Source organism: Cydia strobilella, chromosome 16 (genome assembly GCF_947568885.1).
Source record: "Cydia strobilella chromosome 16, ilCydStro3.1, whole genome shotgun sequence".
In the NCBI taxonomy this organism is placed as follows: domain Eukaryota; kingdom Metazoa; phylum Arthropoda; class Insecta; order Lepidoptera; family Tortricidae; genus Cydia; species Cydia strobilella.
Genome location: NC_086056.1, coordinates 13569102 through 13574127, shown reverse-complemented (window position 1 = coordinate 13574127; position 5026 = coordinate 13569102).

The window sequence follows — 5026 nt, the reverse complement described above, 5'->3', positions numbered from 1 at the left end:
GGTTATTATAAATTGTATGCGATGTATTTCTTTAGTATAAGCAACAAAATAATGCACCATCAGTATTCTAGATTTAAACTGACCGTATAAATAAAATTAATGTTCGCATTAATCAGGGTATAAATTAAGTAGTTTCATGTTTCATACTATTTCAATGTAACATTTATCCGAAATTGAGGGCTTTGGAGTTGTGCCAGCGCCATGGAAACTCCGTCCTTAGTACAGTCGATATCATAAGTAATTTACTTATATAGGTACTTAGTCGGTGCGTCTAATTACTACCACCTTTTTCATACATATTATATAGGGTCGCGGCAATTTGACCGCAGACATTATTATTTTTAGAAAATGGCCGGAATTTTTCCCTGTGCCGTATCGAAAGAATGAAAGTAAAGGATGACTCATGTTAGACCGGGCCGTGTCCGGGCCGGAGCTTCCGGCGCTTCGTTTTCTATGGAAAGCATCACGTGATCACCTGTCATGTCATAGAAAAGTAAGCGCCGGAAGCTCCGGCCCGGACACGGCCCGGTCTAACGTGAGTCATCCTTAAGGTGGCACCCGGTCAGACTTATAAAAATGTAAGGAGATTTTTTGCGTTTATGTATAGGTACGTATGTATTAAGTACTTAACAATTTTTTCACCACAACAGCTGCTTTACGGCTCTCTTGATTGTTCAAAAACTGATAAGAAAGTTGCATTTTATTCACATGTGAGGCAAATTAATCAAATGCAAGTTTTGAGTTGTTTTCTTATGTTTGCTGGTAAAATTGACTTTTAAATATTATAATGATTTTGAATGATAAATATTTAATAATATTAATTTTGAATCGATTTGCTTTGATTTTGTTTGGTTATTATTTTCCTTATGTTGGTGTTGGTAAAAAAAATTGTGATTCACTGTGGCAAAATTTGAATAACCCTCGCAAAGCTCAAGATTCCGTTTTTCGAACCACTTGCTAGGTACGCAGCAAGCACGCGGTTCAATTTTGGAATCTTTCGCTTGCACGAGCGGTTAAACAACAACTTTGCCCCCTTGTAAAACAAATAACTATTTAACACCCCTCTTTTTGCGTCGGTTTAGGTTTATGCAAAGATAATAGATGGATACAGTCTCCGTATCTTTTACTATACTACTATTACTATTACTATATATCTATTACTATACTACTATTACTATTACTATATATCTATTACTATATTACTATTACTATATATCTATTACTATCTATTACTCCGTAATAGATGGATACAGTCTAAGGAAAAAACGTGCCTCGAAAATCAAGAAAATTTGATTCTCGATCAGAGGGCGCTACTAGCTTTAGCCTACTGTCGTATAGATGGCGTTGACGGTTTCGTTTGTTATTTAACAATTTTAACGCATATCAGTGAAAGAACATGGTTCAAAATCATAAAAATAATGAATGCAAATAAAAAAAATAATTTATCCATATTTAAATACATTTTATCGTATTTTTATAAATTTTCATTTTTAGTTTTAAAGTGTGTCAAGACAGATTGCAGTGAATTTACTGGGGTTTCAAAATTTACTATGACAGTACCGCTCTAGTATAAGTTACTCTATGGTTTATGTAATGTGAGTTACTTGTATTACTTGTATGTTTTCTGAATATTACCGACTGTACTAGCACTGGAAATTCAACTGAAGAGCGTATTGTGTTCTGGATAAATGTGTTATTTTGGGATATTTATTTTCTTCACATTCTCACTGTCGTCTTTGTTTGCACTAACATGTACACATACATACAAATATACATGTATCGGGCTGGGAGGCATATTCAGTTCAAGACACAATATTAATTTGATTTGCGCCACGACGCTAGTATTGTCAATACAATACTCCAATGAATGCATTTTACGTTTCCGAATACGCCCCTTAGTAGGTCTGTCTACAGCTTTTTTACCCGACTGCGACATGAACAAAAGAAAGAATTATGATTTTAGCAGTGTATTTAAGTGGGAAAGTGTTATTTTACTGAAGTAGAAGTATAATGTGGCTCAGCGACCCAAAGAGGGTCTTGGCCTCCGAAACGAGAGAACCCCAGTTTTCCCGATCCTGCGCCTTCCTGCCAATTTTCGGCTTGAAGCTGCCGCAGATCCGCTTCAACGCTGTCTCCAGCGGTACTTGGTTCGACCCACCGGGCGGCAACCAGTCTGTCTTCCCAAGTAGGTACGCCCTATTGGCAGCCCGATCCTTTTCCATTCTGTAGGTCATTTCTCTTTCATTAGTAGGTGGCCGAACAAAGAATAAATGGAAGAGGATATTATTGTCAATCCATATATTTTTTACTCACGATAGAAAGGACTATGGAGACATTATATCTATACTTTTAGGTATTGCGTTGCGAGAGACTGTTTATGAGTTTGTTATACAATTGCCCCACTATAATTTAACTATAGTACCCACCTACATATGACTAAAAACCGCAAGTCAGATAGATGGAGACATTATATCTATACTTTTAGGTATTGCGTTGCGAGAGACTGTTTATGAGTATGTTATACAATTGCTTCACTATTATTTAACTATAGTACCCACCTACATATGACTAAAAACCGCAAGTCAGATATAATAAATCTACTTACGTTACCAAAGATGAGTACCTATAACTTGGGCCAGCATTTCGGGTAAAACGTTATACGCGGCAATATACAAATATACCTAAGGGTGTTTCCCTTTGATACTGTCGCGTATAAAAAAGTGTCATCATATATTATGTGAGATTCTATAATGAGCATCACTCAGTTGCCACGCCCCGACCGCCCCACCCTTATCTAGGGCAGCCTGCAGCCCTAAAGTTATGCTAAAGGTCTACCTTAATGACCTTTGGGCCCGAGTGTCATAAAATTAATTGCTAGGTATTGTATAATTCACAGGCAAAGGCTGTGGTTAAAGATAGTCTTATTGCGATTCCTATAAGAGGAAAGAGAAAATAGTGCCATGCTTTGTCCTTATCACCAACCGGGTTTTATTTCATGGTCGGGTTATGGCAGCATAGGTAGGACGCGATGGCGAAATACCGAAATTTATAAGAGTGAAAGGGAAAAAGGATTATGCTGCCATACATTAACCTGTCAATACATGAATATGTCTTTCTCTTACCCCTGGTCGCTCGGTTTCATATCTATAACTGCTATACTATGTCTATGGACGCTGTGCATTTGTGTAGAATTAATATTAAAAAGAGCACTCACAGCGACGAGATCATTTTTATGAAAATTTATTTTTTTGAAGATTTTAATATTATGTTACGAGAGATGTAATTTAACACTTTCACTGCCAGCGACCCACTAGGCGAGTTCTCTGTTCGTGGGTGCTTTTCACTACAAAGCGGAAAACACGTGTTATCGGCTACTCTCGGAGCATGTAGCCGCTTGCAGTGTGTTAATGGTGTTTTTAGTAAACTAAACATACCTAGTTTTACAATATAGGTACTTACTCACCTACATATTGAGATTATAAAGCTTTCTGTGCCGGAAAACCCTTATTATAAGCTACGACGTAGCGCAGACCATAGCTCAGCGGTGAATGTGATAGAGTGGGCAATTATGCGCCCTAGCCTTTTTTTTCTTCTAAAAGTTGGTTAAACAAGTACATTTACGTCAATCACCTGTTGTGGTCCGAAAGACACTATGTAAAGGTCTCCGGGATTATATTTTGTATGTACCTAGCTCCCGACATGGCATCTCATCTTTACAAATTAAACTACGTACTTATTCATGAAATACAGACATTTCATTTTTAAGAGCAGGTTGTCAGCCATTCAGGAGGACCATATGTCATATTGTCCTTGTGACAACAAGTCAGTGTCATAATGACACATGACTTTCAGAGAGAATAAGTATATTAATTTACGATACAAGTGCGGAAAAGAGGAAATTCGAAACGAGTGGCGATAAATTAAAACACGACCGAAAGGAGTGTTTTAAATCGACACAAGTTGCGAATTACCTATTCGCACGTGTATTGTACGGTTTATAGTACATGGGGCCACCCCACACTAGCGTCTCGTCAACTCTGTGGCTACTGCTCGACGCAACGTTTGCGCAACTGCGCAGCGACGCCATTTTCCTTAGCGCTGGCTAGACGCCGACGATCAAAAGACGATAGTGTGTGGTGGCCCTTTTTAAATTTTCGACATATGCACGGAAAGTAGTATGTACGATAATGGTCCATATGTATTTTAAAAGTTACAAAATTACTTGCGGCAATACTGCGCCAGGGTAAGAACTTGCGCGAGTTATTCATCGTGTAAAAAACCGGCCAAGTGCGAGTCGGACTCGCGCACGAAGGGTTCCGTACAATTACGCAAAAAACGGCAAAAAATTCACGTTTGTTGTATGGGAGCCCCACTTAAATATTTTTTTATTTTGTTTTTAGTATTTGTTGTTATAGCGGCAACAGAAATACATCATCTGTGAAAATTTCAACTGTCTAACTATCATGGTTCATAAGATACAGCCTGGTGACAGACGGACAGACAACAGACGGCGCAGTCTTAGTAATAGGGTCCCGTTTTTACCCTTTGGGTACGGAACCCTAAAAACGATAAAAAGAAACATTATCTGCGATCCTCGGTAGTTAGGTAAAACTTGTATGTTGATTTTCTTTGTCCACATACTAAAGGATTTGGTTCTGAATAAAACAATTATAAAGAGTAACGTATTTATTGTAGAAATCTTTCAATTTAGCCACTTATGAACAAGCTTGTGGACGTTTTACTGCTTCTGTGACAGTTTTAGCAACTAACAAAGAGATTATGAATCTATACGGATCCTTATCTTGGCAACTAACTTAATTGTCTATTCTGAGATGCAAGATGTATTGATTAGTTCGCAGTTTCCGTTCATGTACCTATTTCGTATTATTTAAAGTATTTCGATGTGTGTTTTTACTACATTGGCAAAATGTTTGGCGAAGCAGATTGAGAGGCATTTGGCGACTATTTCGTGCGGCCGAATGCGAAAGCGCCTCAGGACTGTACTCAATGGAATGAAACAACGCAA